This window comes from Metopolophium dirhodum, chromosome 6, assembly GCF_019925205.1.
Source record: "Metopolophium dirhodum isolate CAU chromosome 6, ASM1992520v1, whole genome shotgun sequence".
Classification (NCBI taxonomy): domain Eukaryota; kingdom Metazoa; phylum Arthropoda; class Insecta; order Hemiptera; family Aphididae; genus Metopolophium; species Metopolophium dirhodum.
This window is the reverse complement of record NC_083565.1, coordinates 5,342,596-5,357,039: the sequence shown is the minus strand read 5'-3', so window position 1 is coordinate 5,357,039 and position 14,444 is coordinate 5,342,596. Positions and strand designations below refer to the sequence as shown.

The 14,444-nt window shown below is 30.2% G+C and overlaps 2 non-coding genes across 2 annotated transcripts; one reads left to right on the top strand and one right to left on the bottom strand.

Moving 5' to 3' along the window:
* Positions 1-12,069: 12,069 nt before the first annotated feature.
* On the top strand, positions 12,070-12,142 carry Trnav-aac (transfer RNA valine (anticodon AAC)). The gene has a single exon. It is a non-coding gene; the product is annotated as a tRNA-Val (tRNA).
* A 967-nt stretch (positions 12,143-13,109) lies between these two features.
* Trnav-aac (transfer RNA valine (anticodon AAC)) lies at positions 13,110-13,182 on the bottom strand. Its single transcript has one exon. It is a non-coding gene; the product is annotated as a tRNA-Val (tRNA).
* Positions 13,183-14,444: the final 1,262 nt, after the last annotated feature.

Here is a 14,444-nt window from a genome sequence, read left to right as displayed (position 1 = left end):
TTTTTGTTCATGTAAATTATTATTATCATCATAATAGTATTATCGTGCCTGAATTCCTTCCGAAAAACCTGGACAGGTGCTATATTATATATATTTATATAAGTAATAAATATATTGTATAATGATATACAGTTTTATTCAAAATAGTTTCCAACCAACACTCCGCAAACACAGTTTTATTATTGTTTCATCCGACAAGTTTTTTGGCACTGTAAAAACCGATGTACCTATCTATTATTATTTAGTGTAGTCAAAGTTTATCGGACAAATTTGGTTTTTATATCATAATAGAGTAAAAAAAAAAACCCGTGATTTATTTGCGAAATAGTGAAAAGACGTGTGTTTAAAAAGTGAAACGGATAAAATTATACAGAATATTTAGACATTTTAACATTTAGTAGATACAATATTGTTTTACAGTGATGTTTTATAATTTATTTAGGGAAGCTCAAAACGTTTCATGTATTTTCTGTACTACCTTCGTGTATCAGAAATAAATTCTATATCACATCATTGTATAATATAATCTACATTTATATTGGTACATTGAACTTTGAAGAGGTCCATATAGAAATTCAGAGAGATATTCTTCTAATATTTCATATTTGTGCCTATATTAATATTATTATGTGTACCTATGTTTAAAAATTCCAGTTAGATATCGAGGTTTTACCAGTACATTTTCGTTGGTTACCATTTACTTAAACCTGGTATTATCATTCGTGTATGTCGACTATATTGCAGTTGTTTTATGTTATATACTTATCTATACTAATATTATAAAGAGGAAAGATTTGATTGTTTGTATTGAATAGGCTCCGAAACTACAGAACCTATTTAAATGAAATTTGGTACATAGATAGTTTAGACACTGAGAAAAAACATAGGCTACTTTTTATTACTAAAAAAGGGCTGTAAGGGGCTGAAATGGGCTTAAAGGAGCTGTAAGGAGCTATACTGGTTCGAATTGAAAAATTATTTTTTTGTTGGATAGTTCATTCACTGAGGAAAGTCATAGGCTATGTAACATCACGCTACATTCAATTAATAGAAGTGCTCAAACAGGGATTTTGAGATTTATGATGGAAATATTTGTTTATAAATGATTGCTATTGGTTATAGGAGAAATAATTAATAGAAATAGTATTTATTTATTATTGGTTGCTATTGGTTAATCGGGCAGATCAGGTACAAGCATGCATCAAATCGAATTTTCACACATTGCCCCTCAGGGTGGCTGAGTTGCACTTACTGCAGTGAGTTACACCAAAAAGGAGTTGAACAATCACAATTTGTTTAAGAGTTGTAATTTTTTAAGGGCCACAAAGTGTGCAGGATCAGCTATAGCCTATATTAAAATATATACGTTTGTGTGCAGATCTCTGTGAAGAAGATAGGCTAATTTAAAAAGAGTTAAATTTGGTTTTTATTCGTCAGAATTTAGTACGTTTAGGTTAGGTTAGGACTATGTAATTAATTGATTACATTAATCCGCCGTATTATATCAAAATAAACTTTGATACTTTAGAGTTAAATCATACACTTACGTACAAACCGCATTGGGTCCGCGATCTACCGCAGGTAGATTGCCTACCTGATAATAATATTATACTGCTGTACTACAGTATATTATACTGCTGCGAATCAGAATTTTTATTCCAGGCATCAGAAAAGTTAAGATAAATTTTGAACACCGTACACCGAATATTAAATAACGAATTGAACAAAGTTTGAGTCATATAGAGTTGGTACATTTAACGGGCAACGATGTGCACAGGATCAGCTAGTATATTATATAAGAAGGTATAGGAGAAGGACATACTAGGTATACCTTATCAGAAATAAGTTTGTTGTAATTCTAAAACATTATTCGTGGTGACTTGACACTTTTACGTATTTAAAGAAATACTGCACTAGGTATGACATTTAAAAAATATTAAGATTAATTTTAAGCTATTACCTATTTACACCACGAATCTATTCACACTTCACTGCACCGTTCTATAGTATGTCGGTATATTGACTCAAAAGTAAATAACAATAATATAATATTATAATATAAATATTAACTATTATTATGACTAAAACAAAAAATGTCTACGTTATGTGTGTAAAAATGTAATATATAAAATATAAAAATATACAAGTTTAAAAAGAAAAATAATGTTTTTCTATTAACACGTTTATAAGTTATAATAAGGGCGTAATTATATGTGTAATTTATAATTATCGTTTAAATTAAAAAAAAGTTAATATATTATTTTTATTATAGTAATAATACACGTTCATGGTAGTTAATAATTTAATATACATAAATGCATATAATAATACTATACATACTATAATTTATCAGCTATTGACTAATTTCTTTTCTTACCGTCATTAATATTAAATTATTAACGATAAAAATAACACGAATAATAAATTAATTGGTGACATGATATAAAAGGGAATTAAATTCGAATACGTGTTTTCGATTTAAAGCAACCATAAAATGGTAACTAATTATACCATTATACCAATACAATATAAATGCTATCAAGGTCAAATCTGGTCAATGAATCGTCTCAAAACAAATATGCGTTTATCTAAATATTGAGAATCGATTATAATTTATAAAATATAGCTGAAAGCTAAACTGTACATCTTAACTGTAAAATACAACTTTTTGCCACCGTATTTCTCAACTCAAATCAAATTTAAAGTTTGATCCTTAACCATGGATGATGAAAAAAAAATAGTTTTTATCTTAAATTATAAATGAGTGAGTACAAAATAATGTTGGTCCAATAAGATAAGGGGCAAAATTTAATTTTAAGATCGGCCTAACTAAATTTATTGTTCAGAATTAAACGTATACTAGTGGACATTTTGACATTTCCGTAAAATTAAACCAGTAGACCAATCAAAATTATTGACATAAATTATTTAAAAGAAAATTATATTTTGTATACCTAGTACACGTTCTAACAAATGTTTTAGTATCTCTAACTGGTATTAGTGGTATTAGATACATTTAGTTTAATGTACAACACTTAAGTATAATTAACACTATATATTATAAAGACATAAAGTAGGTATTTATTCAATAATATAAGATTACTGCAGTGTTGAATTTTTGCTGTTGAGGTACCTACTTATTTTTGTAATCATTTTTTTTATAAGCATTGTTTCTGTTTTTGTTTTCGGTTAAAATACTGTTGTATTATTCAATGAGTTTCACTTCTCTTTTCGTCGTATCATTGTATCAATAACAATATTTATAATATAAGCTACTATAATATTATGTTACTCACTATTTGTATGTATACATTATAAAGTGTTGTTAGTTTGTTACCAAATTAACGATTCATCTAATACGAATTGTGTATCAATACTATTAAAATGATGAGTGTTTTTTAAAAAGAAAAATTATTTTTATTTTTGTGTTGATCATCACCACATTTTGGAGTAGTTAAAATGTAAATACATATAAATTTGCACGTTTACTTTGCACGGGGTGGTTTTTGGTAGAAAATTGGTTGGAGGAGAATTATGTTATTCAAAAATGAGTAGCCGCAGAAACTTTAAATGTACACCAAACATTTATATTGACATATTTTAGATATTTTAGAAACAATTAAAAAGATATTTTGGCAATTTTTGCGTTGTTTAAAGATATTTTAAATTATCTGGTCGTATAATATACGTAAGTATATTGATAACATTTTTGTTTTTAGTAAAAGAGCTTACAATTAATGTATTACAAGGTTACTCATAGTTCTTACAGCAATTAAAAATTCAAAAACTCAGTTCTCATTTTTCTGAAAAAATTACAATACCTATATACTTAAAAGTAAAAAATGTAAATTTCATATTTCTTCCAAATGTATATAACTTTTATAATTAAAACACGCGTCCATTATTTTATCTATTTCCATTTATAGATTGAATTCAAGCCATTTATATTTTAAATGCAAAACTATCATGGTTTAATAATTAGTGTAATTAATACTAATCATTATATTTATTAAACTCGTGAGTGGAGGACTGTTAATGAATAAGTATAATTATTTAAAACCGTGTAATTTTTATAATTAACATTTTAAAAAGACGTTAGACTGAAATTTAATATAATTAGATAAGTATTCCTGTAGTTTCATCATAGAGATTAGCCAGTGGGTCATAGACTTCAATTAGAATATAATACCAAAATTGAAGAACTTAATACTTAAACGTATTGTGTCAGAATACAATAGCGATCTTTCGTATGTAATATCAAAATATAAGTATATAGGCTCCAATAATATGGTTATTTATTATTTATATCATTTTAGAAAAATACAATTCAATTTTAACATAATATAATATTATAGGTACTTCTGAAATAAATCATTTTTAGAAAATCGTTGCATTTATAATGTTTTTCGTATTTATTCAACTAGTAAATAATAATAAAAATACTACCTATACATACATGTGCGGACTTCGGTTCTTGCTAGTTTAAATATACATACTATTTTATTGGTATTCAGAGTTCAGACTCCTTTAAATATCGCTACCAGATACATATTTAAAAAAAATGATTAAACAAATTATATTTTGACTAAAAAATTATTAAACAAATTTAAATTATATGTGACGGATCCTCCAATTGAATATAGGTCATGTATTTAGTGGTACCTAAAGTGTATTGTGGACAACATATGATGGGAATCATGGGATTTATTTTTATCTATTTTTTTTTTTATTTCCCACTAAATATAGCTCCATCCATAGAACGTGGGTACTCGGAAATATCCACAGCAACACATACTTTTTTTAGTATACCACTGTGTTAAACAGTTAATAAATTGTAACACCATGTTCTCGAATTGGAAAAATAAATTAATAGACTCATATAGACTTGAAAAAAATAGCATCCCTAGAAATGCTTGAACACACCAAACTAGTAGGGGCACGGGCGCGTAGTATTTGTGCCGCATAGCCCCCTACATCGCCCATCAACAATCCTCAAATAAATAATTATAATATTATAATATGTATTATAAGTATGCTACTATTAACTAATATTATAACTAGGTAGGTATACTTAAAAATTAAAACTAATATTTTTAAACAGTAACTGTGTTTTTTGCATTAAAAATAATTTTAACTAATGAATGTAAATTAATTATAATTTATATTTGTTTACATTCAATAAAATTCACAATTATATTCCATAACTGTAATGCATAAGTATCACAATAATAATAAGTTGTATAAAATTCGTGAAATTGATCAAAGCTCCCTGTTCTAACGAAAATAATTAGAAGGGATGCGATCAAAATATAAGGATCTCCATGCCCCCCCCCCCCCCCCCTTAACAAATACGAGTACAGTTCTTACATAATATATTACTTGAATATGTTTTTGTAATATCTATTGTTTTAGAATGAGCAGAACAATAATATATTATAGTTTTACAATGGTGTGTGTTCTGTTAAGCAGTTTGGTTTTACATTTGGTCTTATTTAACTTTTTAGTGTTGGTTCAAAATAATAAGTATAACGTGTATGACGTATGGCTGCACACTTCATGATGGCAGGAAGCCTGCACTAAAATATTTTTTCCTTTTAATGTAATTCAATGGTATATTGAAGATAATAATATTCTAAACACTAAACCAGAGTATCAGACACGTAAAATTAAAAGAGGTCTGATACTCTGGTTATTTGATACTGCAGAGAATAAGGCAACAATACTTCAATTGTCGTGCATGATAGTACTACGTCCTCGTTATATACCGTGTATTATCGAATAAGTACGATTATTACTAATTTATGACTTATTTGATATATTAAGAGTTGCAACGTAGGCATATACTTATTGTCTTATTACCACGTCCACATACGACATCTTAAATAAGATAAATTGTCGATCATTATTTTATTACTTTATCAATTACTTTACCATAATTGTATATCTTGTTAATAAATGTTTTAAGTTGTCCGCGACCTGCAATGTGTATAAATGTGACGAATTTGAAACGCGCGTCCATATTTTCTGCAACCTAAAAATGTATATGCGACCAATTTACTGTATGCATAGTATATACCAAGATACCTTCCGCATCAAAAGATATATTAAACATTTATATCACTCACCATCCATGCACTTGAAGGTACGCCACGGAACTCTAAAAATAACGTATACAAATATTTGATATGATATAGTGATGTGCGCGCAGGGTGGGAATGCGTCAAACGACCTCATCAAGTCCCTATTTCAAACCGAACGCTTTTGAAAATGTGAATCACTCCTATAACATACTTACACAGTAAACGCGCTTGCGTGTTTACGTATTTAATAAATCTGTGTTCGGGAGTCGGGAGAAGATAGATATACATACATTTACGGTTATTTCACGCGACCAAAGGATGTGTGCCAGTAGCGGTAAAATATATAGAAAACCCATTTCCTTTTTTTCTGTTCCGCTAGAAAATGTACCATGTGCTGATGTCGAACAGAATATTGGTCCCACGAGACTCTGAACTTACCCCGAAAAAATATATATATGTATAGCAGCGTGCAGTGTACAGTGTATATTATGTAAGGCAATCGGCGATGTGAAGCACAGCAAACGGCTCGAACAATATATATGTATAGAATTACGCACCGATGACGACGATCTGAATGATCGCATGGATCGTGGTCGTTAACCAAATTCTCATCGGTTTTAGAGTTTTTATTATTATTTATTTTATTCTTTTATGTTTATATATACATACATGTACCACGACCCGGACCTCGGTAGCTCCGTCGACAAATTGAAACAGGACCATTTCGTCGCAAACTGATCGCGATTTCTTTCGGTAATAATCGAACCTCCCTGCAGCATCGGATAACCGTGTACACTTTTGTCGTTTCGACTTTGACCCTCCCCCTCATGGGTATAAGTAAAATATACGTATTTTTTTATGTATTTATTGTAAACACACATACTATGTATGTGTATTATATATAGTACCTATGTATATCTATTATATAATATTATATATATATATATCAATTTTAGGGCTATGAAAACTGAAAAGGTCGCTGTAAGAGATATCCGTGTTATATATAGGTATTGTTATTTTTTTCCTGTACATACTCGGTAGATATTTTGCGGAAATGTAGTTAAGCCTGTATAAGCTGCACATATATTATAAGTGTACCATAATTGTACTAGTTGCGTAAACGCTAATTTAAGAGGACGCTATACACATCCATTATTTTTCTCCGTCTTACAGGTGCAGCGTAACATAGCAAATTTACGCTCAACAGCGGAGCAGACCACGTTTAGCTACATTAGTTTGAACATTAGAGTGAATCCACCTATTATGAAACTTGTTGGTAAGAAAATTATCTGTTTGTATGTGGGTTTTTTACGATTGTTAAATTTTTTAGCAAGTTATGCGTATATAATATAGCGTAAATTAAAAAAGCTCATAACTAACTAAAACAAACAAACACTGATAATACATTTTAAACCATACATTTTCATAATAAGTCGATTCACTTTAATTTTTAAACTAACGGAGCTAAACGTGATATGATGAGCGTAAATGTGGTATGTTACGCACTTGTAAAACGGAGACAGCAAATATATGCGTAGCGTCCTCTTGTATTACTTATAACCAATATCTGTATAAGTGTGGTATTTAGTTGTAGAAATCACTATAATTTAATAATTATAGATAATGAATAATACCTCTGTAATCTATATTTAATATAGAATTAGGTAATATATTCTGCCGAGACCTGGGGGGGGGGGGGGGGTAAGGAAGCTTAGCCACCCCCTAAAATTTGTTTTGGACTAATTGTGTCACTGACTGTAGAGTTATTCTTTTAACGGTAAGCAGTAAACACAGGGGCGGCACTAGACATTTATTTCTGGGAGGGGGGCAGGATCCGGGCAAAAAAATTTTCGGTGGGGCAAATATATATTTGTAATTTGTATATTATTGCTCTATATTTGGATTTTCCATAATACTTTTATTAATGGGATTGATATTTTGGTATATCCAGCTATTAAAGACATTTTTTGTAATCATATAAATCAGACACTAATGTAAAAGAGAGGAGTAGGTAAATCAATAGAATCAGATTTCTGTAAATAATCTGAAACAATTTGTAACTCATGTAAACTTTCACAAAATAAGTGTAAACAAAATAGAAATTCAAAATTAATATGGTCTAAAAGTGAACTAGCTTCTAAACTTTTTTCACATTTTGTTTCTAAGCTAACTCTATTAAGTAAAAGCAATATGATTGGTACTATTGGTAGTGTTCTTTTAACAGCTATACAAGCAGCTATTTGGCAGATCCATCTTGTTTCTGAAATACTTTTTAGTTCCACACATTAAGATTTTGGACAATGTTTTTTTTTGAAGTTCAATAAATTGAGTGTGCACCGTTGATCTACTCATAAAATTATATATTTGTTGAAGCAATATAAAAAACATTTTTACTTCTGGAATATTCTTACAAATATCAACAACAACTAAATTTAATCTGTGATTATAACAATGAGCATAAATAGCTTGAGGTACTTGACGTTGGAAAATTGCTTGAACACCATTAACATTGCCACTCATTACCGCAGCCCCGTCATAGGTGTGTGCTATACAATTATTAATATCGATTGAACAATTAGCCAATGTACATTCGATGTAATTAAAAAGTGCTTGAGCATTTAATAAAGAACAAGGTACAAATCTTAAAAATCGTTCATTAATTGTATTGTTATAAAAATACCGAACCATGATAGAAAGTTGTCCAGATGAAAATGTTATCTGTGCCATGACCGTGGTTTAAACAGTGTAGTAACAATACTACCACGAATAGCAACTTCTCTGAAATTATATTACTCCAACATTGTGATTAGCAGTTGTCCCATAGTTGGTAAATTATAACCATATTTAATACTCGATGTGGTGTTTAACTGCTAATCGGGGAAGAGAAATTTCACACAATATTGTGATGGGTAATATAAATATATTATAAATTTTCATTTGGTCTCAAACAGGTAGGGCGAAGGTGGGGCTAAACCAAATTTGGGTAGGGCACTAGCCCCACATTGCCCCCCCTTGGCGCCGCCACTGAGTAAACACTAACACTCACTAAACTAAAAAGTATAAATATTTTTAAAAGCCAGACAAAACAAATTTTTTTAGATTCTGAGCGGAGCTATGAATGTGTATTGATTTTACAATGATGTGTGTTTTTTTTTAATTTATTTTTTTTTTGTGTCTCATCGCCTTTACATTTTAGGACAGTCAATAAAATTTTATTTGTTGGGTAAAAAAGCTTGAAAATTTAATAGAAGGTTATATTAGGATATATATTGGTTCAAATACTGATGAAAAATATTAAAAATCTATAGTCACAATTTTTTTTATAAGCGTTTAAAGTTAAAATATTAACAAAATACGTATTAGTGTGTTTTAACGACGACTATATAATTAAACAGTGGTGCCGTGGTGGTATTTAGTAAAATACTATTGTAAAATTGGATGAGTGCGTTGAAGGGAAGAAATACGCAAGTGAAAAAATGGTACCCATTTGCAATAGTATACCTAAAAAATAAAAATAAAATTATAATGTATATTATTATAGTAGTAAATGGTGATAATAAAATGCAAACGTGTACGTTCTAATGAGTGATAAGGTCGCGTAGCAATAACAATATATGGACATTAACGTTGTGTTAATGGTGTCTGTACAACACACGTTTTAGACACACACACACACACAAGGCAGACGTACAAGAGAAAAAAAACGTGTCGTGAAACGACTGCGGAATTATACATAATATTATACGAGTGTGCTTATAATATACGCGTATACGTATTATATTATTATATATTATATACATTTATATACGTATATAATGTACCCATATAATAATACCCCGAGTGGTGTAATATAATAATAATAATAAACACAATGATGATGATAATAATAATAATATTATATTAATGGTGAACGCCGTACACGTATATTATAATAACAGTCTTATATAGGTACACAGTCGGCGCGTTGCTATAGTATTATATATATAATATGTATAGTTGTGTGTGTGTGTGTGTGTGTGTGTGTGTGTGTGTAAGTGTGTGTACATATATATAATATATACTGTGCAGTTGGAAACCCGATCTCGACGGAATGTCGGGTCCGTTTTACCGGCTAAATACCTTAAAAGTGACATTTCTGGAATCCTCGGCACATATTTTATACGCGGTTAATAAAGTCTTTACGCGATAACAATCGAAGCCCGGCCCGTGAGACGACGCGCGCGACGGTGAGGGTAACGACTAACGACGACGACGACGACGACGTACCCACATAATATAAATACTGCAGAGCGAGCGAGAACTTATATATTATTATACGGACACGCATATTATAAAAGATGTCCTCCGCACCGGGGCAGACGCGCAGACGGCTATAAACATGCCTATACATACATAATAATATAAATGTGTGTGTGTGTGTGTGTGTGTATATTATTTTATACGCGTACGGGGTCGGTCCCGCTTTACTTTCACCGTAATTTATTCTCCAAATAAAAATATAATAATAATATAATAATAATACACACCTATCGTCGTCGTCGTCGTCGCGCCGGGCAGCACAACCGACGCGACGAGAACCAACAAACACCTGTCCGCGCTCGCTATTTGTTTGTTGTTCAACAATAATAATAATAATAATAATAATTGGTCACGGCTGTAAATATGCTTCGTGTTGTACGTCTCGTACCTGTGGTATATTATACGTTTACCTATATACATATCCGACGCATAGGTACTGTATATATTATTATAATGTAGGTGGGCGAGGTGGCGCACGCGGATCGTAGCCGATTGGCTTTTGAATTAATAATATTGTGTTATCATTACCGTGGAGTGCAAATAATTATTTTCACGTCCTTTGAAATGCGCCTGTCGATAAAACACATTATTTAAGGATCAATACGTCCCATATATAGATAATATATCCCACGTGCGCAGTGTATATACGAACGATACGATCTATGGTATTATGACACGTAGCACGCTCGGTGCGTATGATTCGGGTACCTATGTAGAGATTTTCAATTAAAATTCCAAAACGTCGTTTATATAATATTATACTGCCTATTATATGGGTTCTATTAAACTCGGAGTCGTGGGCACCTATACATAATATTATTAGCTATAGTTGTAACTTATTATAGCTGCTCGCCTGCTCGTAATGCGATATACCGTGCATTATAGTTGGTTATATGACCATAATAAATATAGGTATATAGGTACCTATTAAAACTAGAATAATATATCGTTATAGCATATTATGTACATTGTATGTATTTTAAAATTTAAATGTTATTTAGTTGGACGTCGGTGCAATACTGATGCAATAATTGTATTTATATTTTATAATAATAATACGTTATTCTTATGTTATATACCTACTTATATTTATATGAATGTAATTAAATCGACAAGTCAATGACGGTGATTTATGACCTGTCATGTTGTAGAGGTATATATGGGTAGGACCCGCTGATGATATTAGCATATATTGATTATAATAATATGTACCTATACCCACTAACATATTAAATATTTGCATCACCTATAGGTATATAAATATATTATTAAACTAGTAGTCACTATAGATACTCACTAACCTATATGTACCTCATGGCTCATTATCTAGTGGCTATAATATTATACTCATAGTTACTTGTTATTAATTAGATTTATTATGCATTAATGCATTATGCTCGTAGCTCTTGTTCAAACATAATATTGATTACCCATTAGCCCTTAGTATACTTGCAACCACTATATGGCTTATAATTATACCTATAGGTTTACGTTTACCAATTGATAAAAACAGAGGGAAAATCTGGTGCTTAACTAATCCAAAATTAAAATGTGTATTAATACATTATTTTAAATATTTAAGGTTTTAAGGATGACAATTTGAGTTTAAAGTTATTGTGTGTATATAGGTTATTGTGATTATAGTAAACAAATAATCTTAAAAGAAATAAAATCATAGTTGTCCTTCAACGTTTCCGTGGTGTAGCGGTTATCACATCTGCCTAACACGCAGAAGGTCCCCAGTTCGATCCTGGGCGGAAACATTAATTTTTTGCAATTTTTCTTTTAATCGTTTAACTCTATTTTTATAATTTAAGACACTTTTATTGCATATTCTAAAAAATAAAATAAATATATACAAATATTTATTTTAAATTTTAAACAGAGCGTCAAAATGTATTGATTAGATAAATAAGTGTCATTTTTTTCTATCAGTAGGTTAGGTCACTTTTGGGGGCATTGAAAATGCTTTGATTTTCTACTTCAGCATTTTTCTGGTAAGTAAGTGTATCTAGTTTTACCTTTAAGGGTCAAAAGTAAGAGATTCCCAATAGCTTATAAACGTATCAGGAAATAAAAATTTAAAAAAAATTAGAATTTTTGTGCAAACAATTTTATGATAAATTCAATTTTGTATTTTTGGTATAACTCAGAAATGAAAAACCATAGATACTTCAAATTTTCACCAAATGTTTAGATCATTTTTCATGCATGATACAATTTTAAAAGTAGTGTTGACTGTTTTAGATTTTTTTTATACTATTATAATGATCCACTCGACACCTATACTGAAAGCGGAGCGGTACCCACTATCCCATATTTGTATTATTCGTTTTTAGGGTTATGAGTATGAAACATTTCATATTTTTAATTTTGTGTTTTTTGGTACCTATATTTCATAAAATCATCACTGGATGGTAAAACTGATTTCATACCTGAGGAGTGATTATCAATATTTAATTTCCGACCACGATGTAGAGAATATAAAATAATATATAAGATAGATAATTATTATGTAATTTATATAATGTACGATGTAATATTTCTATAACATTTTTCACTTAACATTGAACTAGGTAGAGATGTTTACTGCACTTCCTACTATAGTTTTAAATTAAAATTAAATTTTTATTTTTCATAAAAATGAAATATTTAAAAAAAAAAAAATTCGTGAAATTTTAAATTCTTTTTCGTTTTAATAGATTGTGGAAAAAAATCACAAAAAATTAATGTTTCCGCCCAGGATCGAACTGGGGACCTTCTGCGTGTTAGGCAGATGTGATAACCGCTACACCACGGAAACAGATGAGTAATTTGGAGGAACGCATGATAATTATTCGTTGCAGGTCTCTCAAATTGAGACAGCAGTTTGGTAAAATACCTATTTTTTAGTACCTACAATCATCTGCGTTGACCCGTACTACTATAAATTACTAGTCACGCATTTTCAATTTTAGAAAATAATACCATCGAGTATTTTGTAATTGACCAGTAAATTTGTTACATCCCTCCAGTTTCTAATTGGGATTGTACGAAGAAAATTTAACAACTCCACCAAGTTCATGGCTAATACTGTATTTGAAAAATGGTCAAATGTTGAAACTTTTTTTATGGCTTCACTCATTTTGGATATAATTTTGGTCTCTACACCGTAGTTAGGTAAATTTAACTAAATCACATAACTATGTATGCAAGCTTGGTTTTATTATTTTAAATTAAATAAAGATTTGAATTAACATCAAATAAATGAAGTACGCAATTATGTTCTTACTTGAAATCGCATGCATATGATTTGATAACTACATAAAGTAGGTTGGGCCCCTAAACAAAAATACTGCCTTGGTCCTTTAGTGGCCAGGCGTACCTCTGCAGTAGGATGTAGGATATGACAGTGTCGCGTAAGTTTCCACACCACCCTTGCTTGTTAAATGACTTAATATGCACATGTTGTTTAAAAGCATGAGAGGTATTACAAGTGCCGCGTTTTTTATTATTGTGGTGTCCCATATAGGCCTAATCCACATCGTAAGCGAGAAAATGCGTGAACACCGGTCGACTACAATACTATTGTAATTTACATAGATTGGTACAGCGAAAACTGCACTTCTCGCGTATAACATATAATATGCGTTTTATACATCAATTAAACATATAGCTATTATAGCTATTATATTTATCATATTTTTATTATATATTTATTTATTTATTATTATTTAGAGATCAGAAAAGTCCTATTTCTAAGTCTCTAACCACTCGCACTATTCCACGCATTATTGAACCTCTCTATTCAACATGTCTTAAATATCGTGAAACTCATTCATAAACATTTTTTTACTGTCCTGGAACAAAGTGTTTGTTTTGTGTGTGACGCCGGTCGGTGATAGTGGGTGATGGTGTTGAGATAAAATGGTAAGGGGACGACTATATTAAATAAAATAATAATCATACGGATACATTTCGTTTACATCTGCCAAATTTCCGATATCCACTATACATATCCAATATATTACCATCTATCAGTTCCTGTAACTCACATGTGGCCCTATTTTAAGCGTTAGTATATCA